Consider the following 23,763-nt stretch of genomic DNA (forward strand, 5'->3'; position numbering starts at 1 on the left):
ATCATCACTTGTTATATCAAGAGTATCAATAGACATGTGAAATTGGAACCATCAGGATCCCCTGTTCAGCTACTGCATCTGGGCTGCTGATGGTTCTTCATTGTATTTAAGGAAAGGTACAGGTGATCCATAGCCTCCTCATCCAAAAATTAAGAGGCCTCGAGTTTGGGTGTAGTAACTAGATATTTCTGTAATTCTATGAAAAGTAACATTTTCTGAAACATGGCATCCTCTACTGGATACGGAGAAGCCATTGGAGGCAGAGGAATGAAGATTCTTTTGTGAAATGTTGGGCAGTGTCTGACTTGAGCATCTGGTTAATGCAGTACGATGAATATAAAGCACCGATGCTTCATTCTATGGGCCTAGAACTCTGCTTAGCTACAAAATGCCAGCTGTCCCTAAGCTCTAATTGCTTATTACTCGAGAATAAGGTACAGAATAGAACTGTGCCCAAACTGGCAGAGAAGCCCTTGGCGATACTGCAGATTCTAGAATTGTCAGGACTATTCTAACGTCTTTGAGAACAAAATGCTTCCATTTGTTGTAATTTCTGAGCATCTCATAGAATCAAAGTTGTGTGTGTGTGTGTGTGTTTAAAACAACTCTTATCTGCAGTCTGGTAAAATATTGAATGTTAATGCTTTAATGATCTGCCAATACTATTCGTAAGCCAGGTTCCCTCTCTCCTGGCATAAAAGCCCCTAATTGCCCCTTACTGACAGCTATTTACCACCGCTGAAAAATTCTGGCAGGATCTCCCCACTGCCAACCTCTCTCACCTGATGCCGTCTTTCCCTTCACTGTTCTCCTGTCACAGGGGCCTTTATTAAGCACTTATTATGTACCAGGCTCTGTGCCAAGTTCTTGAGAGGCATTACCTGATTTAATATTCACAACAGCTCTAGGGAAAAGATACTACTGCCATTTTATAGAGAAACAAATTAAAAACCAGAAATTATATTCCTTGACCAAGGTGACATAAATACTAAGAGGTGAGGCTAGTTATTTAACTCGCTATATACTGATTCAACCCCCAAATGTGTATCTTCCCCGAATTCAGACCATATATCCAACTGCCTTATTGATCTCTCCACTTGAATGTCTAAAAGGCATCTTAACATGCTAAATAATCCAAATCAGAAATTTTGTATTGATAAGGATGTGGAGAAAAGGCAACCCTTGTATACTCTTGGTGGCTGAATGTAAATTGTAGCCACTGTGGAAAACAGTATGGAGGTTCCTCAAAAAACTTAAAATAGGAGTTCCCTTGTGGTACAAGAGGGTTAAAGATCTGGGGTTGTCACTGCAGTGATTTAGGTCATGCTGCTATGGCATGATTTTGATCCCTGACCTGGGAACTACCACATGCCACAGGCGCTGCCAAAAAAACCAAACCAACCAACAAACAAAAAAAACCCAGAAAAAAACTAAAAATAGAGCTACCATATAATCCAGCAATTGTGTTCTCAGGAATATATCTGGAAAAAATGAAAATACTAATCCGAAAAGATACACGCACCCTGAGGTCCACAGCAGCACTACTTATTGTTGCCAAGATACAGAAGCAACCCATCTGTCCATCAAAAGAGGAATGGATAAAGAAGATGTTTTAGAATATTTAATGGATTATTAGTCACAAAAAGGAATGAAATATTGCCATTTGTAGCAATGTGGATGGACCTAGAGGACATTATGCTTAATGAAATAAATCAGAAGACAAATACTGTATACCATTTATATTTGGAATCTGAAATGCAAGTAAATTTATATGCAAAATAGAAACAGACTAACCAACACAGGAAAAAACTTGTGGTTACCAAAGGGGCAGGAGAGAGACAAATTAGGAGTATGGGATTAACATATACAAACTACTGCACATAAAATATATAAGCTCAAGGATTTATTGTGTAGCACAGGGAATAACACCCCATGTTTTGTCATAACCTGCAATGGAAAAGAATCTGCAAAAAAATCCCAATCACTTAGCTATACAATGGAAACTAACACAATGTTGTAAATCAACTACATTTCAATTTTTCAGAAAGCACATGGACCAAAAAAAAAAAAGAAGTTTGATTTCCCCTTTTTATCTGCACCTTCCCAATGTCAGTCAATGGCACCACCCAGTTGCCAAAGACAAAAGCTTAGTTGTCATCTTACATTTCTCTCCTTCCGTCAATACCATCATTCAATTTCTCAGCAGCTCATGTCAGGTTTCTCTCCAAAAGAATCTGAATCTGCTCCCCCCACCCCCATCTCCATGGCTACCAACCTAACCTGCTCCCACCGGAGACAGGAGTCTCCCGACTGGCCTCCCTGCATCCTCTCACCTGTTCCTCCCACAATGGCCATCAGGGTCACTACGAAGACTTCCACTCATTCCTTAAACGCTCCCATGATTTCCTCCCATCACGCTTAGAATGAGAGCCAGAAGACCCTCACCATAGCTTTCCAAATTATACTTGCTTTGGCATACCTCCCAGTTTTTAACTGCACATTATGTGTTCTTATTCTGTTGTTGTTGTTATTGCTGCTGCTGTTGTTTGGGGAGGGGAACTCAAACACAGAGCTGTATCAGTCACACCCCTTCATACCCAGTGCACCATCACCTTTGATCTACATAGCTTCCTCACTTATTTGTCAATTGGTTGGCTTATTTCCTTTTGTCCAAATTCTGCACTTCCTCTCCCTAATGTAAGCAACCATTCTCTCTCTCTCTCTCTCTCTCTCTCTCTCTCTCTTTTTTTTTTTTACTTTTTCTAGGGCCGCTTCCACAGCACGTGGAGGTTCCCAGGCTAGGGGGTCAATCAGAGCTGCAGCCACCGGCCTATGCCACAGGCACAGCAATACCAGATCCAAGCCACGTCTGTGACCTACACCACAGCTCATGGCAATGCCGGATCCTACCGGCAAGGGATCTTACCCACAACCTCATGGTTCCAAGTCGGATTCATTAACCACTGAGCCACAGCAAGAACTCCTCTTTTTTTTTAATGACTTTTATTTTTTTTTCATAATAATTGGTTTACAGTGTTCTGTCAATTTTCTACTGCAGAGCAAATTGACCCAGTCATATATATATATTCTTTTTCTCACATTATCCTCCATCATGCTCCATTGTAAGTGACTAGATATAGTTCCCAGTGCTGTATAGCAGGATCTCATTGCTTATCCATTCCAAATGCAATAGTTTGCATCTATTGACCCCAGATTCTCAGTCCATCCCACTCCCTCCCCCTCCCCCTTGGCAACCACATGTCTGTTCTCCAAGTCCATGAGTTTCTTTTCTGTGGAAATGTTCATTTGTGCCATGTACTAGATTCCAGATATAAGTGACATCGTAAGGTATTTGTCTTTCTCTTTTTGACTTCACTAGTATGACAATCTCTAGTTCCATCCATGTTGCTGCAAATGCATTATTTTGTTCTCTTTATGGCTGAGTAGTATTCCACTGTGTATATATACCACATCTCCTTAATCCATTCATCTGTTGATGGGCATTTAGGTTGTTTCCATGTCTTGGCTATTGCGAATAGTGCTGCAGTGAACATGCAGGTGTATGTGTCTTTTTCAAGGAAAGTTTTGTCTGGATATATGCCCAAGAATGGGATTTTTGGGTCATATGGTAGTTCTCTATTTAGTTTTCTGAGGAACCTCAATACTCTTTTCCTTAGTGGTTGTACCGATTTATACCCCCACCAACAGTGCAGGAGGGTTCCCTTTTCTCCACACCCTCTCCAGCCTTTGTTATTTGTGGACTTATTAATGATGGCCATTCTGCCTGGTGTGAGGTGGTACCTTCTAGTCGTTTTGATTTGCATTTCTCTAATAATCAGTGATGCTGAGCATTTTTTTCATGTGCCTGTTAGCCATCCGTATATCTTCTTTGGAGAAATGTCTATTCAGGTCTCTTGCCCATTTTTCAATTGGGTTGTTGGCTTTTTTGCCATTGGGTTGTATAAGTTGTTTGCATATTTTAGAGATTAAGTCCTTGTCAGTTGCATCTTTTGAAACTATTTTCTCCCATTCTGTAGGTTGTCTTTTTGGTTTTTTTATGGTTTCCTTTGCTGCACAAGTCTTGTCAGTTTGATTAGATCCCATTGGTTTATTTTTGCTTTTATTTCTGTTGCCTTGGGAGTAAACAACTATTCTAATTAATGTATTTTGTTTTTACCATGTTATTATAAATTGCGTATATTTTCTATACATATATTTTTGATTTACGTAAGTGATGTTGTCTAATAAATCACATTCTTCTTCTTACTTTTTAAATTGCCATGTTGTGAAGATCCATTTTTGCTGCCTGTTGTATGTTGCCTCTAGTCTATGTCTTCTAATTTTATGTAGTATTCTCTGGTACTTCCATCTATCCCCGTGTAATTACCTGTCCCCTAAGGGATGGACACCCGGCTTAGCCTGGCTCCTGCTCCCCACCACCACAAACTATAAACTTCCCATAATTGTAGGCTTGTAAGAGAATTGCTTTGCAACATATATCAGAATGGAGTTGCTGGGTAAGCTTGTATATTTAATTTGAAAAAGCACGGCCAAATTTCTCTCCAGAATGCCAACAGCCTGTGTTCCCCCAGCAGTGCATAATGAGGCCACTATCCTCAGCCCAGCGTCCCTGCCAACTTAGGCATTATCCTGCTTTCTGAATTTCATCAGATAGTGAAATTTATGACAACCAATGACTTCGAGCATCTTTTATGTATCGTAGCACTGTGTGTAGGTTTCCTCACCTGTAAATTGCCTGTTCATGACCTTTGCCTGTTTTTCCCACTAAGACTGTGTTTTCCTTGCTGATTTTTGCAACAGCTCCCTATAAATGCTGGGTGTAGTTCCCTGGCTGATGTTAAACAATGAAAGTATTTTCTCTCAAACTACCACCTATCTGTTCATTTATTAAGGCTATTTCCTGTTGAATAGCCGTTCTTTACTTCGAAGACATTGACTTCACCTTTATCTTTTTGTCTTTATGGTTTGTGCATCTGAATTTTTTAAAGTCCTTTCTTACCACCGAGATGCAAGTAGTAAGGGCTTTTTGCTTTTCCCTTCCAAGGCTTGCGGCTCTGTTTTCCCTTTTCTTGTTGCTTGGAAAAGTTCTCCAGTTTATGTTACACAAGTAGCAATAATAGCCAGGATCCTTTTTTTTTGTTCCCAACTTTATTTTTTCATTTTTTAAAGTTTTATTGAAATATAGTTGATTTACAGTGTTGTGATAATTTCTGCTGCACAACAAAGTGATTCAGTTATGTGTATATATATATACACACACACATACACACGTCCATTCTTTTTTAGGATCTTTTTCTAAATAGATTATCCCAGAATATTGGGTGGAGTTCCCTGTGCTGTACAGCAAGTCCCTGTTGGCTAGTCATTCTGTATACCACAGTGTGCTTATGCCAAACACAAACCCTGTTCCCAATTTTAAAGGAACAGCATCTTTAGTTTTTCTATGAGCATAATTTTTGTTGTGGATTTCCAGTTCAAGTGAGGCCCTTCAGTTGCTGATAGGCTTATCATAAATAGGTATTGACTTTTTAATGTTTTATCAAATGATTTTTCTATATCAACTGAGATTCATACTATTTTAATAAAAGTTTATGTGTTTAATATTTTTTATTAGTCTACTGACAGAGTGAATTATGTTGATAAACTTTTCTCACGTTAAACCATCCACCATCTTTTCCTTCCAGGGGTAAAACAGGTAGCTAACTTTTTTTTCTTTTTAAGGCCACACCTGCAGCACATGGAGGTTCCCAGGCTAGGGGTCAAATTGGAGCAGCAGTTGCCAGCCTACACCACAGCCACAACCATGCCGGATAACTAATCTTTTATTTAGAGTTTAGCATCTATGATCACAAGTGAAGTAGACCTATCATTTTCTTTTGTGTATTTTTTGTTATCTCTATTTGCTTGTGAAGTCAGTATTTTACTGGCCTCACAGAATGATCTTGGCAAGTCATTTTCTAGGTTCTGTAAGTATTTATATCAAATAGAAATTGACTGTTCCTTGAAATGTTAATAACGGTAATATGTAAAACCATTTGAGGTGACAGTTTGTCTTTTAGACACCATTTCACTAGTAATTATTTGTATTTACTGGTGTACCTAACTTCTCCATTTCGTCTTGCACCAATTTTGACACCATGCAATTTCTTAACATCTCTTTATTGCATATAGGTTTTCAAGTATTATACTTTTTTTTTTCTTTTCTTTTTTCTTTTTTGTCTTTTAAGGGCTGCACCTGAAGCATATGGAGGTTCCCAGGCTAGGGGTCGAATCGGAGCTGCAGCCACCGGCCTACGCCACAGCCACAGCAACACCAGATCCAAGCTGCGTCTGCAACTGACACCACAGCTCACGGCAATGCCAGATCCTTAACCCACTGAGCAAAGCCAGGGATCGAACCCGCAACGTCATGGTTCCTAGGCGGATTCATTTCCTCTGCGCCACGACGGGAACTCCCTCTTTTATTATTTTTTAAATCTTTGTGGAGACAGACATTATTTCTGCTTTTCAATTTTGTTTTTTATTTGCATCCTCTCTTTTTATCTTTTATTAAGTAAACATTTTATTGAGTATAACATACATACAGAAAATTATATATCAAAGATGTGTAGCTCTATGAATTTTTGCAAGGTATATATCTAGGAGTAGAAATAGTGGATCAAGCATATATATCTACAAAAACACATGCACAAAAATTATTACAGCAACATAATTTGTAATTGTCAAAAGTGAAAATAACCTAAATGTTCGTCAATGATAGAACAAAGAAATGTTAGTGTGTTTATGTCCTGGAATATAGCAGCATGGAATACTTGCAACAAAAAGAAGGCATAAACTACTACCACATTAAAACATGGAAAACCTGGTGTAGACACGAAGGAGTACATACTACATGATTTCATTTATATAAAATTCAAAATAGGCAAAACTAAATTATGGTTCTGGAAGTCAGAATAATGGTTAACTTCGGGGGGCCAGGGACGGGGAGGGGCAACAGGGAGGGCTTGGGGGTACTGATAATATCCTATATTTTGATCTGGGTTGTAGTTATAGATGTGTTCACTTTGTAAAAATTCTATAATCTATGTGTACTTAATGATTTATGCACTTTCTATGTGTATAATATACTTCAATAAAATATTTATAAAAGAGATAGCATCTGCCACAGTGATATAACTATAAATCCTAGGAGACACCACACATGGTAAGAACGTTCCAAACAAAAATAAAGACACTGGCAGAGGTTACAAAACAACAAAAACCAGAGGAGTAGCAATATTAAAATTAGCCAAGGTGGAAAGTAAGGTTAAAAGTACTAAATAGGATAATGGATGGATATAATATGATGGTTAAAAAGCATAATATTTATGAAGAAGTTATAATGTTCATAAGCTTTTTACACAAAATAGATTAGAAGTTAAATACATAGAGCAAACCTACTAGAATCTATTTAAAATGCATTTTGGGCGTTCCCGTCATGGCTCAGCGGTTAACAAACACAACTGGTATCCATGAGGATGTGGGTTTGATCCCTGGCCTTGCCCAGTGGGTTAAGGAGCAGGCATTGCTGTGAGCTGTGGTGTAGATTGCAGATGTGGCTCAGATCTGGCATTGCCTGGGAAACTTCATATGCCATGAGTGCAGCCCTAAAAAGGTAAATATATATATAATAATAAAATGCAGTTTGAGTGGGAGACATCAGTATATACCTCTTTCAGAATCAGAGAATCTGGTACTGAAAAATAAGGACAGGGAGAGATTGAATAGTTATCAACAAATTCAAATTAATAAATCTTTAGAATAATCTTGTAAAGTGGAAAATAGTTTTCATATACCATAAAGTATTTACAAAAATCAAAATTTACAAATTCATAAAGAAAACAATATAAATTAATTATTACTTACCCAATAAAATCGAGAATAAACAATGAAATATTGACCAAAAATAGAAAACACTATCTACTTGGAAATTAAGAAACACATTTATAAATAGCCATTAGTTTTAAGAAGCTCTCAAAGCTAAAATAGTAAATGCTATAGAAAGCAATGGAAAAATACCTGACCTTATGGGACACAGACTCAGAGCTTAATAATAATAATAATACATAGTCATAATGCCCTAATGTGGAATTTCCTGGGGCCAGAGATGGAACCTGTGACACACTTGCAGACATGGCACCACAACTGGGGCAACACTCACTAAGCCACAAGGGAGCTTCCATGATGCCTTTATTATTCTTAGTAAAAGATGAAGAAACCTGCTGTCTGTCTAGGAAATTTTAAAAACAATAGGAAAACTTTTTTTTTTTGCAATTTAGGAAGGAAGAGTTTGCAGAGATAAAAATCGAACCTAATGAAATAAGAAAGAAAATTTAGTAGAATGATTAATGAATCCGAATGCTGGTATTTCAAAAGAACCAATAAACTGCATAACCTATTGCAAACCTGATTAAGAAAAGAAAAGAGAAGGTAAAAATATGAAAAACTAGGGATGAGAAAAGAGACAAATTAGAATGTAAGAGAGTTTTTAAAAAAGTATAAGACAATTATATGAAACCCCATTGCAACAAATATGCAAATCTAGAGAAAATAGATAATTTCTCAGTATATAAATGACCAAAATGAGAAGACATGAAAAAATTTTGAATTGACCAATTACCACAGAAGACATTGGAAAGGTCAAAAATATCTTCTATTGGAAATGCTACTTACTAGTTTCATAGCTGAAATCTATCTAACCTTTAAAGAACAGCTAGTTCGTATGTCATTTATCTGATTCTAGGCCATAGAAAAATACAGAAGTTCCTACTTCATTTTACAAAGCCTATACAACTCTAATAGCAAAATTTTGTAAAGAGATAGCTGTCTATAATCTCACTTATGTACATAAATGCAAAAAAATCTTTTAAAAAAGCAAATAGAATCTATCCCTGTAACTAAATTAAAAAAACAACATGAATAATTAGGATTTATTCAAGGAATGCAAAAGTTGTCATACCTAGCAAATCTATCAAAATAATTCATTAGAGCAACAAGGGAAATTTTTGATCATATCAAAGATACTAAAAAGGCATTTAGTAAATTTAGCTGTCATTCCTATAACATTCCAGGTAAGGGGTATAACTTATAGAAGGCCTGAATGAGGAGCTCAGAAAATACTACCCCCCCCCAAACAATGATAAAACTGGACAAAATTGTCAAAAGCAATCATTTCAAACTCTAGAGATTAGATAAAGCATACAACAAATTTAAAAGTTTTATTGGAGTTCCGGTCGTGGCGCAGTGGTTAACGAATCCGACTAGGAACCATGAGGTCGCGGGTTCCATCCCCGGCCTTGCTCAGTGGGTTAACGATCCCGCGTTGCCGTGAGCTGTGGTGTAGGCTGCAGACGCGGCTCGGATCCAGCGTTGCTGTGGCTCTGGCGTAGGCGGGTGGCTACGGCTCTGATTAGACCCCTAGCCCGGGAATCTCCATATGCCACAGGAGCAGCCCAAGAAATAGCAAAAAGACAAAAAAATAAATAAATAAAATTAAAAAAATAAAAGTTTTATTTACTCCTGATTACATTCCTGTGGGAAATCTCTTTTGTCCGATATTAATATAGTCCCTCCAGTGTTCCTTTTTTTTTTTTTGGCATTTAAGTCAATGAATTTTATTATATTTATAGTTGTACATAATCATCACAACCCAATTTTACAGCATTTCCATCCCAAACCCCCAGCCCGTCCCTCCCCCGCACCTGTCTCCTTCAGTAACAGTAAGTTTTTCCAAGTAATGGTAAGTTTTTCAAAGTCAATATCTGTTCTGCCAAGAAGTTCATTGTATCCTTTTTGTAGATTCCACATGATAGCATATGATGTTTGTGTCTCACTGTCTAACTTCACTTAGCATGATAATTTCTAGGTCCATCCATGTTGCTGCAAATGCCATTATTTCATTCCTTTTTAAGGCTGAGTAATATTCCGTTGTATATATGTACCACATCTTCTTTATCCACTCCTCTGTCAGTGGCCATTTAGGTTGCTTCCACATCTTGGCTATTGTATATAGTGCTGCAATGAACACTGGAGTACATGTATCTTTTCAAGTCATGGTTTTCTCTGGATAGATGCCCAGGAGTGGGATTGCTGTATCAAATGATAATTTTTTTTTTTTTTCCTTTTTAGGGCTGCACCTGTGGCATATGGAAGTTCCCAGGCTAGGGGTGGAACCGGGTCTGCAGCTGCCAGCCTATGCCATAGTCACAGCAACGCCAGATCTGAGCTGCATCTGCAACCTACCCTGCAGCTTGTGACAACACCAGATCCTTAAACCACTGAGTGAGTGAGGTCAGGGATTGAACCCACATCCTCATGGATACTAGTCTGGTTCTTAACATGCTGAGCCGCAAGAGGAACTCCCAAATGGTAATTCAATTTTTAGTTTTTTAAGGACTCTCCATACTGTTTTCCACAGTGGTTGCACAAATTTACATTCTCACCAACAGTGTAAGAGGGTTCCCCTTTCTCCACACCCTCTCCAGCATTTATTGTTTGTAGACCTTTTGATGATGGCCATTCTGGCTGGTGTAGGATGGAACCTCATAGTATTTCCTATTTGCATTTCTATAATTATTAGTCATGTTGAACATCTTTTCATGTGTTTTTTGGCCATCCGTATGTCTTTTGGGGGCCTCCAGATTTCTTAACGTCAGTGTCTTTTATTTACTTGTTTTTTTTACTTTTTTCCTATCTGTATCTTTATAAATAAGGTAGATTTCTTGTAGAAACATGTTATGTCATTTATGTGTAATGCAATTACTAATATTAGGTTTAAATATATACCTTTGCTGTTTGTTTTCTATCTGCTCCATTTATTCCTTGCTCTTTTTCCTTCTTTTCCTACTTAAAAAAAATGTTTGGTATTGTGTTTTATCCACGATTGACTTCTTGATATACCTCTTTTTTTTTTTTTTGCAATGGTTGCTCTACGGTGTGTGGCCTGTATCTTTATCTTATCATCATCTACCTTCAAATAATCTTATAACACTTGCTATGTAGTTTGAGAACCTTATGACAGTGTACTTTCATTTCTCCCTCAGATGTATTATTGTCATGTATTTTACTTCTGCATATGTTGTAAACCTCACAATACATGCTTATTTTCTTTAAACAATCAATTATCTTTTAAAGAGATTTTAAAAGTGAGAATATCATATCTTATTTAACCACATATTTACCATTTTCAGTGCTTTTTATTCCTTTGTATAGATCCAAATTTCTTCTAGTATCATATTCGTCTGTCTGAAGAATGTCTTTTAACATTATTTGTAGCATAGCCCTACTGGCAGTAAATTCTCTGTTTCTATTCACCTTTTAAAAGTCTGCGTCTAACTTTCACTTTTGAAAGATTTTTTGTGTTTATAGAATTCTAGGTTGATGCTTTTTTAAAGATTCCACTTTATTATCCTCTGGCTCTGACAAGAATCTGCTGTTTTCCTTTTTCTTTTCTCCACCTGGACCTTTGCCTTCTTTTACAATCTTCTACTTATTACCAGTACTTTTCAACAATTGGGTCGTGATGTGTCTGGATGTGACTTATCTGGATTTCATCTGTGGTTCATTAGGCTTCTTATATTTGTAAGTTTAGAGTAGTCATCAAATTTAGACATTTTCAGCCATTATTACTTCAAATATTTTTTTGTCTCCTCCTCCATTCTAGGATTCCAGTTCCATATGTTTTAGACTGCTTGATATTGTTTCACTAAACTGATGTTCCGTTCATTTTTTCTTCAGATTTTTCCCCTTCTGCATCTTATTTGATGTTATATTTTGTTCCCGTTGTGCCTAAACTACTGTTAATCTCATTCGGTGTAATTTTCGTTTGAGGTACTGCATTGAGAAAAATAAAGTAGGGAAGGAAGATAGAATCCATGTGGATATTTTAAATATGGCCATCAGGGACAAATTTATGAATAAGGTAAAATTTGAGCAAAGTCCTAATGGAGGTGAGGTCCAGAAATTCACACCTTCATCATCCTCCAAAACCTTTTTCTATCATCCCTTTAGCACCTGGTTCTATTTAACCTGTTCTTTTCTTCAAAGACAGTAAGGACAGTTTTCCATTGTTTTCTGTATATTCCTCTGGGTCTCAGAGTCTGTCTAATTATGTTCTTTTACATTTGTCTCTCTCCTGATTTCTTTTCCCTTATTATCGATTCTTTTGGCTGCGTCTCTTGTGGCTTCTTTATCTATCATGTTTTATTTTACTCTTTCATCCTTTCCAAAGCTTTGACTGCTCATTCTTCATTTCCTCTCCCCTTATTTTTGAATACCTGTATCTCCTCTTGACTTTCTTTTTTCTTTAATTTGGTTGCGATCAGGGAAGCCTCTTCTGTGGCGTATGTCTTCATCTGGTGAATATCTTCTGCCTGATTTTTGCTTGCCGTGTTCTTTTTTCTTCGTGGTTGCTTTTTGATTATTGCTCAATTGTGAATGAGACCAGTGCCTTCTGGATCAGTTACTTACAAAAGGTTGTGCAGGAGGGGTTCATGAACTAAGTAGCGACAGAAGGCAACTTGGGCTTAGGAATGTCTCACACTTTCCCACCACATACCTGTCTACATGGCATGTTCTTAAATTCTCATGTTCTGGAGCCACTTTGGGGGTAAGCAGAAAGTTCACTTATCTCTAGTATGCAGTGATATTTTTTAATGGTGATTTAATAATTATTGTTCATTATTTTCTTTATGATCAGCAGCCGAATTGATTGTCCCTTAATGTTTGTTCATGCATTTACCCTATTAGACGAATAGCTTCTTCTTATAGAAATGGCAGGTTCACTCAGGTTCTCATTCAGCCCCTCATCTCCCGCCTCTCTGTGGTGCTGAACTGGGTTTGGGATACTCCTACAATCCCACCTCCCCCGTGCCAGACCTACTGATATGAGAAAGTACATAATGGTTTGGCCCTCAGCATGGCCACCTCCTTTGAAGAAATGCATGTGCTTCTCAAGGCCGTCAAGGCATGTGCCCGTCCTTCTGTGTCCCCATATTTGGTCCACATATGACTGTCCTTGACAGCTCTTCCTCATAGACTGTTGTTCCCCAGCTTTGCTCCTTCCTCATCTCATGTTCTTCTCTGTGGTTTGTTATTGTTATTTTGGTATTTCGGTTTCACAGAGCAGAGTGAAAGAGAGAAGCCTTCCTTCCAATCTTTCACTGGAAGTCTCTGGAGTTCATTTTAATTCAGTTCAACTCAATAAATATTTATGGAGTGCCACGAGGAATAGGGGTTGTTTAATGCCAGGGAGACTAAAAAGATAGACATAGAAAACCATAGCAAGTGTCTGACAAACCCAAGTAATTCCATTTTTTTTGGAACACAGTGTAAGGAAAGAAATATACACTGATCACTCCAGTGGCATTAGGAGTGTTGTTTCAGCAGAATAGTCTTTGCAGCTTTGCCTTAAATGAAATAGTCCTATTTATGTTCTGGAAACTCTCGGCACCATCCCTAATAATAGCAGTGCTTGGAATTATTAATAAGTGATGCTGAACCTCCAAATAATTATGGTAACTCATATTCAGGATGTTCTTTAGTCAGTACTTTCATTGAGAACCATATGGGCCACATAACAAAATAGAATTTCATGAAAAAAGCAGACCAAGTTTAGGATAAACAGTTCTCTGAAGTGGCTCCTTGCCCAGCCGAGAGTTGGGCTGTGTGCTGCAGGCATAAGGTAATTGTTCTGTGGTAATCGAGCGAAAAAAAAAGGACTTTGTGTCTCTTCAGGAGACCAGGTAAAAAACAAATGGAATCAAGGGCTTTGGGGACCCTGATGATGCTGCAGGCAAGAGAGTGGATTTAAATTTCCATGATTAAGCAGGAAAGGGTGTTGGTGGCCACTTTTTACTCTCATTAAATCTGGGGATATTGGAACCAAAAATTAAACTGCAAGATTTCGTGAGGTTAAATTGTTTCTCCCATCTGCCTCAAACCACTACAAAAAGACTTGACCACAAGGAATTGGAAGATGACTCTTAAAGCTTCTGCTCATTCATCTGCCCCCTCACCTTCCTGTCCACCTCCTTTGCTCTGACTCTCTGTATCTCCCCCAAACCATATTTTGCACCATCTCTGGGTTCTGGGAAGAAGCCAATGAAACTCTGACCTGCTGTTTGTAAAAAAATCTTCCAAGTGAACAATGGGCTTTTTTTCTCTTTCTGAATCTGCTTGGATATTGCTGTGACTGCAGTGTAGGCCTACAGCTGCAGCTCTGATTTGACCCCTAGCCTGGAAACTTCCATATGCTGCAGGTGTGGCCCTAAAAAGAAAACACAAAATGACTATGAGGAAACAATGAGTAAAACTCACATTGAGGGGAACTTCTACCCAACAGCTGGCTTGTACATTCAAATATATATTGTGTGTTAGATTATGGAATTGTAGCAATATTTCCTAAATTTGAACAAAAATGAACCTAACTTTATCTGTGGGTGTAGCAGGTACAAATCTCACTCCACAGACCAGAATAGTGAAGTTCGAAACTCATCACAAAGCAGTCACACACCAAGCATAGAAATTGTTTGCTTTTTCTTTTTTCTTTCTTTCTTTTTTTTTTTTAAGGGCCACGTCTGCAACATATGGAGGTTCCCAGGCGAGGGGTCCAATCAGAGCTATAGCTGCTGGCTTACACCACAGCCGTAGCAACGCAGGATCCAAGCCGCATCTGCAAACTACACCACAGCTCACTGCAACACCAGATCCTTAACCCACTAAGGGAGGCCAGGGATAGAACCTGAAACCTCATGGTTCCTAGTCGGATTCGTTTCCCTTGCGCCATGATGGGAACTCCTGCTTTTTCATTTTTCAATGACTTTAGAACTTTCAAGAGTCCATGCTTGATTCCCCTCCCTGGGTGGTTCGTACACTGTTCTCAGAGTGGGAGGTGCTGGAATTGTCCAGGGCAGGTGTGGAATATCACACAGTCTTGATTTCAGTGTTTCCCAGGATGATAAGAGCCACAGAGTTCGCTGCTGACATCTGAGACAGGAAGAGTGCCTTCTTGCAATCCCTTTCAAAGTGACTCCTCTTTGATTTCTCTCCTCGTGTGATCTTTCTTGCTTCTGAATTTCTGTAGGGCTTGCAATCTGAGTCAACCCTCTAACACTTGATTTTATCCTGCCTGGTATATTTCCCCAGTTGTTTCATGTACAAACCACTCATCTCCCAACCCAGATGGACCCTCTTCAGAGGCAGGAACTGTGTCCTCCGTTACTTTTGCATCCTGGAGAGCATTGCTCTGTGCCAGACCCCTGTAAGCACAGAAGGAACATAGTCGGTTAATTCACAGAATGAATGAATACATGAGTGGTAGAGCCCACTTCTCATATTATGCCAATGAAAAAAATCTAGCTCCTCTCAGAAACATGTCTGTTAGATTTGAGAGCAGTTGAACGACAAATTATGTACTGAAAAATGTAAGAATTTTCCATCTGCATATGAAAAGTTGTTATTTCATCATTAATGGTTGCCTATATAGTCCTTTCAGCTCCTTGTTAGAGAATTACTCTGTGCCTCCTGATTTAGGGCCAAGAATGATGCATCTATAACTTACTCATTGCTTATCTCAAGTGAGCTATTGGACTAAGCTTGGCAAGACTGTGAAATAAGCATGATCTAGCTCTGCTGTCCTTCTTTCTTCTGGCTATGCATGCCCTCCTAGAGTAGCCCCTATCCCCACTTGCACATCTTCTTCTTAACTAGCAATCAAGCAATTTCAACTGGTAAGAGTGAAATTACCCCTCTATAGGATTATTTGTCTTTTAGCAAAGGAATCATTAAGAGCTTTTAGAGTTTAAAAAAAAAAAAAAAAAAAAAAGGTATCTCTAATCGTAGACTTTCATGTATTGAAAAGCCAGTGGGAGAGAGATCTAGGGACCACAGTCCTTAACTCTCCCTGCCAGGAAGGATCCCATCTGACCATTCACGAAGCCAGTTCTAGTAAGATTAATGAAAAAGAGCCCATTTCCATGAGAAGTTTAGGAACCCAATTTTTTTTTCTTTTTGCATAGGTATGGTCGTGTTTCGGGGAATGGATTTGCGCTAATGAAACTTTCAGATCACTGGTTTATAAATCAGAAAGCCATTTATTGATTTGTTTATGCTTTCTTGTTATTAGAATATTCATGCATTCTGTTTAAGACATAGATATCAAATACCTGGGTTAGAAGTGCCAAAGATTTCTCCTACCATGCTCCTAGCAGACACTGCTAATCAAGCAAGCATCCTTTCTTTCCTAACACCCTGCTCCACACAACCACTGCCACTGCTCTGAGCTGGCATGCAGGATAAAACCTTTCTGCTACTGCCATTCTTTTAAACATCAAAATACCTAGGAAGTAATCATTTATCAGAATATCATTTGGGAAGGAGGGAATCAGAGCAAATGCCCAAATGCCACACACACACACACACACACACACACACACACACACACACACACACATTTATATAAACAATTAGGAAATAAAATAACACAAGTGAAAATAAACTAGAACTAAGGAATTGTAAAAAGGAGTAGGAAGTCAAGATGAGAGGAAAGGCACGGTTCTATGTAGTTAATGTCATTAGAACTTAATATAAATTAACTAGGTTCGGAAATTTTAAAAAAGAAAGGAAATGAAAGAAGGGAGGAGAGAAGGAAGGAGGGGGGAGGTAGGACATTTTTGGATGGAATGTCACATGAGGGATGAGTGAGTTGTTAAACAATGTCCTTGTTTCTGTGAAAAATGCAGCAGTGAACTTCATAAGGCTACCCCTCAGCAAATGCCAAGGGCATAAGCCTTAGGCATAATTCAGTGAAGGCAATTTCACAGTGGGTCAAGATAATGTGTCCTAATTTGATACCAGAAAAAGAACCGAGACTGCTGAGTTAAGTGTGGCAGGATAAAACCAAAGGGAATTGATGGTTTTGCAGAATACTTTCTACGCTTGGGTTATTACTGCCAACCCACCACATAGTATAGCTTTCTAATGAGTGTAATACCAAAAAATGGTGTCATCCTTGGGTAAGTCCTAATAAAATATTACTCTTCTTCTTTCCCTTTTAAGTAATTTTTAGAGTTTGCCAGAAACTCTGTCATTGCATTCTCTCATAGCATTGCTATGCCCTATAATAAGGCATTTCTGAATTAATTATGTTTTAGAAGAACTGTTCCTTGCAAGCATATGAAACATGTTAAATTGACAATGTTTTTCTACCCTGTAGTGTAGTACCCACTGGTGCCGTGTCCTCAAACATAGCAGTTTTGATTCCAATTGCTTCCCAATCAAGACAGTTCCTGGTACATACTGGTGCTCGATAAATATGCATTGAACAAATAAATATCAAGGATTCTCTCATGTTATTTTCACCCACTCGCCGTAAGTTTTGAAAGAGTTTGTCTAGTAAAAAATGCATTTGAATAATAGTGAATTTGCATTTTCAGATCAAAATGATATAACTCTGGCCCTATTAATTCTGATTTTTTTGTGTGTGATGTTTGAGTCTTACAGAATTTTACTTTACAGAGAATGAAAGACACTTCCTGATCTTGGAACTCTGCCTTCTTTTGGATCTTCTCTTGATGATATATTCACGATCCTTACCCCACACCATAAACAAAGCTAAATTCCAGAGGAATTTAAGAGGTAAACACAGGAAGTTAAAAAATTTTTTTATTAAAAAACTAAAAGAAAATTTAGATGATAGTATTTATCTTCCCCACATTTAAGACATGAATCCAAACTTAAAAACATTAAGGAAAAATTGTTGATTTTATTACATAAAAATTAAGCTCTTTTACACATAAAACAATCTAAAAACAAATAGAAGGTAAGAATACATTTTCATTAATATGTAAAGCTTTAATAGCCTGCATTTGTGAAGCATTCATACAATCAACAAGAAAAGTAATTTCTCAATAGGAAGATTGGCAAAAGACACTGACAATTTTAAGAAGAAAAAGTAAAAAGAGCTGAGAAAAACATTTTTAAATGGTCAACATTATGGTAAACAATGGAAATTAAAATGAAATACTTAATCTGGTGTATTACTTAAGTATACATTTCAAAAATAATGACATTTAATACTGGCAAAGATACAGATTTTCTGGAAAGCATTTTGGCAATATGCGCCAAAAACCTTTAATGTTGCCTGGCAAACCAGGGCAAGGTTGTATGTATCATGTTATTTATAATGATCAAAAACTAGGAAAAAATCTAGATGTTTAAAAAGAAAGAGAGTGGTTAAAATAATTAAACCATGTCATGGAAAAATTTTTGATGAAATTGTGAAATAGAAAATTCATGTGCAGTAACATTAAATGATCAGGAAGAAACTGCATGTATGTACAGCTTCTTTCTGATCATTTGTACACAGTGTCATTATATATGCACAGTGTCATTTCAGTTATCTAAAACCTATATATCTATATATAGACATAGATCAAATTTAGATGCAAATATACCAAAAGATAAACTGTGTTGTACTAATATAAGTGATTTCTTTTTTATTTGTACTTGTCTTTTCTTTTCCAAACTTTTCAACAATGATCATATATTATTCTCCCAAGTTTTAAAAGGTACCATGTGAAGTAAAAGATGGAATGCTTGATCCGAATGGAAATTTCTAGAATGTTTCCATATAACCACTCAGCTCTTTGCAGATGAGTTATCTCCCAGTACATTCTCTGGGCTCTGCCTTCTGGTGTTTCATGCCCTTAAGTTATTCTCAACTTACCTCCCCAGGATCAGGTGCCCTTCAGTGATGGGTGATAAAATATCTCTAAGACTATATACCTAAGTTACAAAAATCCAGGTCAAACCTTGAGTCAGATGTGTGGCCTGCAGCAAGAAAAACAGACAGACTGTCCCAAAGAGATAGTCAAAGAGATCCTGTCAGATTCTTTTTTTTATTTTTATTTTTTTGGTCTTTCATCTTTTTAGAGACTCACTTGTGGCATATGGAGGTTCCAGGCTAGGGGTCTAATCAGAACTGCAGCTGCTGGCCTACACCACAGCCACAGCAACACCAGATCGGAGGCACATCTGTGACCTAAACCGCAGTTCCCAGCAATGCCGGATCCTTAACCCACTGAGCAAGGCCGGGGATGGAACCCAAGTCCCCATGGTTCCTAACAGATTCGTTTCCGCTGCACCACCACGGGAACTCAGATTTTAGAAGCAAGGTTTCTGACCAGTACAATCCCTCCCAGGAACCTTCCTTAAATCCTGCTGGATGGTTAGGGATTCCTCTTCCAGCTTCTCCTCTTGTCCTGACCTGACACCAGCAGTTACTGTGTTGTACTGAGATCATCTATTCATGCGCCCTTTTCCTCACCCCACCCTGGCAGCAAATTCCTTGTGCACAAATCTCTGTTTAATGCAACTCTGAAGCCTCAGAACAGCAGTAGACTCAGGAAAGCATTTCTCACCTAGTGTTTTCATCTGCACCTCGACCCTTAAAAACAAATTCAAATGAGAAGTGAAACTTGAAAGATCAAGGAAGGATGCTGAATCCTGCCTGCTGCCTCAACACGGCATGGCAAATCATATATAAAATTGCCGGTTTCAGATTTGTGGGCCCAAAAGTGGCTGCATGAAACCCAGTTCTCATGTCACTATCACATGTTCACTTGCCATTCTTCCACTCCAGCAGACTAATCACTATTTAATTTAAACAACCCTTTCTTTTAATAACTTTGCTTGGCAATGACTGCCTAAAACCACGAAATAGAGTTGCAAGTTTCTCCTGTCACTGAAATTGGACCAACATTTCTGTCACACGCTGCTGTGGTCGCTGGTTGTTGTGGCTTCTAGAGCCAGGGGCCTCTTCTCTGTTAGCTGCCCAGGCTGTCGGGTTTGCACGGCCCAAGGCCAAGGCAATGGTGTGCTCCGCGGTCTGCAGGGAGAGGCTGCAAGCGAGTAAAGTCCTTCCATGTGGGACTTGCCTGTTTTGAAACATCAGTGCTGTCTGCTCAGCTCGGAAGCCTTCCCAAGCCTTGTGCATCGGGGTCCTAGCATCCTTAAATGACCTCTGCTCTGTGAAGCCTCGCCTGTCTGTTCTGTAGGCTCTCTTCTGACGTTATATGGGTTTCATCCTATGTCTGTTTCTCTCACTAGACAGTAAGTTCCATGAGGGTAAGTATAATAGTTGACATATTTTTGTAGCAGAGTGCCTGCAACACCGTCAATAACAAATTGAATTGAGCCACTAGAAAAAAGTCCAGGTTTTTATTGCTTATTATATTTTTAGACTGGCTCTGGGAGACATCCATTTCTAAACAGAATTCTGAGCTTTTCCTAGGACCTAGGGTAGTTGATAGAAATCTTTTATCATGTACTAGCTTTCTATACGAGTAAGTAAATAAATGTCTCTTTGAGCTTCGATTTCCTGATCTATAAAACAGGAGTGATAATAATAGCATTGTTGTCAGGCTAAATGAAATTATGCCATTCTCTTGACATATAGTAGGGGGTTAATAATCTTTCAGCTGTTTAGAGTTCCCCCCATGCCTCTAGAACAATTTTTCTCATCAAAATTTTTCTCTTACCCTTTAGGATTCTTGCTTTTTTCGATCGGACCTCAAGAACCTCTAGAGCAAGAATCAACAAGTATTTTCTGTAAAAGGCCAGATATTAAATATTTTAGGCTTTGCAGGCCACACGGTCTGTGTGGCATATTTTTCTTTATTTTTATCACTGCTGCTTTGCTTTAGCTTCTTTACGACCCTTTCAAAATGTAGGACCATTCTTCGCTATGGCCACACAAGAACAGACCTCCAGCTAGATAACCTGCATAGACTTACAACTTATATGAGTTTGTGGGTTGGCTACACTGTGCTCTAGAGTGGGGGTTCTTAAAGTGTGTCCCTTCCAACCACTAGCAGCAGCAGCTCCTGGAAACTTCTTAATGCAAATTTGGGGGCCCCACCTCAGATTGGCTGGATCATAAACTCTGAATTTTAGCCCAGCAACCTGAGTTTTAATAAACCCTCCAGGTGATTTTGATGCAGTAGTTCAACCTTGACTGCACATCAGAATCACCTGGAGAGGCTTTAACCATGTCAATACCCAAGCTTTATACCAAATCAGACACTCTGGGGATAGGACCAAGGTATAGGTGTTGAAAGCCCTGCAGGTGATTCAACGTGTAGCCATAGCTGAGAACCTCAGATATAAACCCAGGGCTAGCTTCTACGTCTGTCAAGTAAGCGTTTCCCTACTGATATTGCCAAGGTAGCCAGTACTTGGGTCTTCTTCTTGGTTTGGTGATTTCATGAAGGAACCTCACTGCAATCCATTGATCAAAAGATAGCTATTCATACTATGTATAAAGCAGTATGTTAGGCATGCTAGGGATATTTTTTAAAGTATATTAATAAGTCCCTTCTACCTTTGAGTAATTTGAATATAAAAAGCAAACTTCTCCATTTCTAAGGAGCTCATAATTTCAATTTTACAAAGAAGGATCAACTCAAGAAGCACCACCCATATTTCCTTTTTCTCTGAGTTTAAACCTGGTCACTGGTCACCATTTTTTCACTCCCCTCACCATTACTGCAATGGGCTGAGTCTGTTATTCCATTATTCCACATGAAGTAAGTTCTAGGGTGTTCATTCTTGTTTCAAAAACACATTTTCCTGTGGAAAAGCTTTTGCCTGGTTTTATATTGGTAAGATAATTCTAGAGTGCCACATTTGACAAATGACATCAGCCCGCCTTCCCCTAGCCATAAACCATTTTAGAACGCTTATGCATAATTTGGCTTCAGGTCAAGGTGGCGTAATATGAACCAGCAGAATATACAGCACAGGGTGTCCTTAGCAGCTATCCTAAAGATCAGCAAAACTCATTCCTGTAAGAGAAGCTCATCTGTGAAGCAAGGTCAAGCCCAGTGGTCATCAGGGAAGGTCCCCTTAATGGAATCGCCCCTGGCCTGGAGGGACTTCTGCTTTGAAACTCTGCTGTGGTTGTCTCTCCGGCTGCCTACCTCAGACCCATATTTTCCTGCCACCAGCCAATTTCCATTTTGTTCAGGAATCAGATGGACATATTCTTCAGGGAATGCTGGCCTCCTCCCCAGCCCCAGAGGTTCAAATTGATGGTTTGGCAACATTGTGGTAATTCAGCATCCTTTGCCAGTGATTGGCTTAGGAATAAGCATGTGACTTCTAATTCTGGCCAATTATGAGAGTAGAAAGAGCTTTGGGGAAGTTCTTGTTGTTCAAAAGGAATGCAAAGGAAGATGTTTCTTGTTAGGCCACTATATATAGATTTGAGGATATGATGCTTAGAGCTGCTGTAACCATCTTGTAACCGTAAAAGAACATGTCTGGAGCCAAAAGGCAACGTGGTGAGAATGATGCAGTAGAAAGATGGAAAGCATCATCTTTATTTCCCCTTGAGCTTCTCGAGCTGCTGAAGTAGAGACCCAGATACTACTTGACCTCTGTATTTCATTATTATGTGAGATAGTATATGTCTTTCTTATCTAAGCCACTTTTGGTGGATTATGTTCTTACTGCCTAAAGCATCCTAACTAACACATCTATGTTAGCCATATAATTAGATGTGAGAGAATGTTGTCTTATACTTAGTGTCTGCTTACTCCAAAAACCTGCATCTTAGTATCGGGGATTTTTCTGTTGGGAAAAAGATTTTTTACTCATTATTCCTCTCTTAGTTTCTTTTTCTTCTTCTTTTTTTTTTTTTTTTTTTTTTTTTGCTTTTTAGGGCCACTCCTGAAGCATATGGAGGTTCCAAGGCTAGGGGTCAAATCAGAGCTACAGCTGCCAGCCTACACCACGGCCACAGCAACATTAGATCTAAGCCGCGTCTGTGACCTACATCACAGCTCACGGCAACGCCAGATCCTAACCCACTGACCAAGGCCAGGGATCGAACCCGCAACCTCACGGTTACCAGTCAAACTCATTTCCACTGTGCCATGACGGGAACTCCAGTTTCTTCTTTTATAGACCTAGCTTGTCTGCAACACCAGGCCATGTCTCATTAGGTATATTGACCACTCATTCATGAAGACCTGATGAGCCATTAACTTTGATATTTCACCAGCCTAAAACAGAACGGTAGTGCCATTTATACCAGACACAGAAACAAGGAAGGATGGGCCTTACTATGCAACTGCTGGCATTTTCTTATCTGTCTGTTGTTGTAACATTAACATTGGCACTGCCAGAACCAAAGTTCAAGCTCCTCAAAATTTTCTCCACATGCCCCGTGCACTACACATAATAGACATTCAATCACTGTTGGTTGGATGAATGCATGAACAAACTAATTATTTGCAAACAGCATGTCAAGGAGGATTTAGAGACTTGAAGATACTGGAAGCTCCATTTTGGAGATAGAGACCCAAGTACTAACTAGTCTTTTTCTGTCACACCTGCTTAAAACTGGAGACTCTAAGTAGTGTAGCTCCCTTTTAAAGAATGAGGTACCCCTGTTCTCCTTTTCTCTTGCTCTGATTCTCATGCTTGCCCTCTCTGGAAATTTCAGAATTTAAGTGATCTGATTCTGTGAATATTTTTCAAAAACATATTTTCATGTCTGCAAGCAGATCTTTCCTTGAAGCTCAAAGAATTCCATCATTGCTCATTAAGTTTCTGACACATAGGGGAGAGAGAGAGAGAGAGAGAGAGAGAGAGAGAGTGTGTGTGTGTGTGTGTGTGTGTGTGTGTGTGTGTGCATTTTAA

General features: G+C 38.7%; 1 long non-coding RNA gene across 1 annotated transcript in view; it reads left to right on the forward strand.

Moving 5' to 3' along the window:
- The window catches only part of LOC106505031 (uncharacterized), a 250,221-nt gene extending 229,541 nt beyond the window's left edge, over nt 1-20,680 (forward strand). Inside the window, exons 3-4 of the long non-coding RNA XR_014816506.1 lie at nt 17,575-17,694; nt 20,605-20,680. This is a non-coding gene — a long non-coding RNA (uncharacterized LOC106505031). The remainder of the gene's footprint in view (nt 1-17,574; nt 17,695-20,604) is intronic.
- The last annotated feature ends 3,083 nt before the right edge of the window (nt 20,681-23,763 follow it).

Source organism: Sus scrofa, chromosome 9 (assembly GCF_054392235.1).
Source record: "Sus scrofa isolate SSC_HxYL_T2T_F1_AM1 chromosome 9, Sscrofa_HxYL_maternal_Yorkshire_Landrace_v2.0, whole genome shotgun sequence".
Classification (NCBI taxonomy): Eukaryota; Metazoa; Chordata; class Mammalia; order Artiodactyla; family Suidae; genus Sus; species Sus scrofa.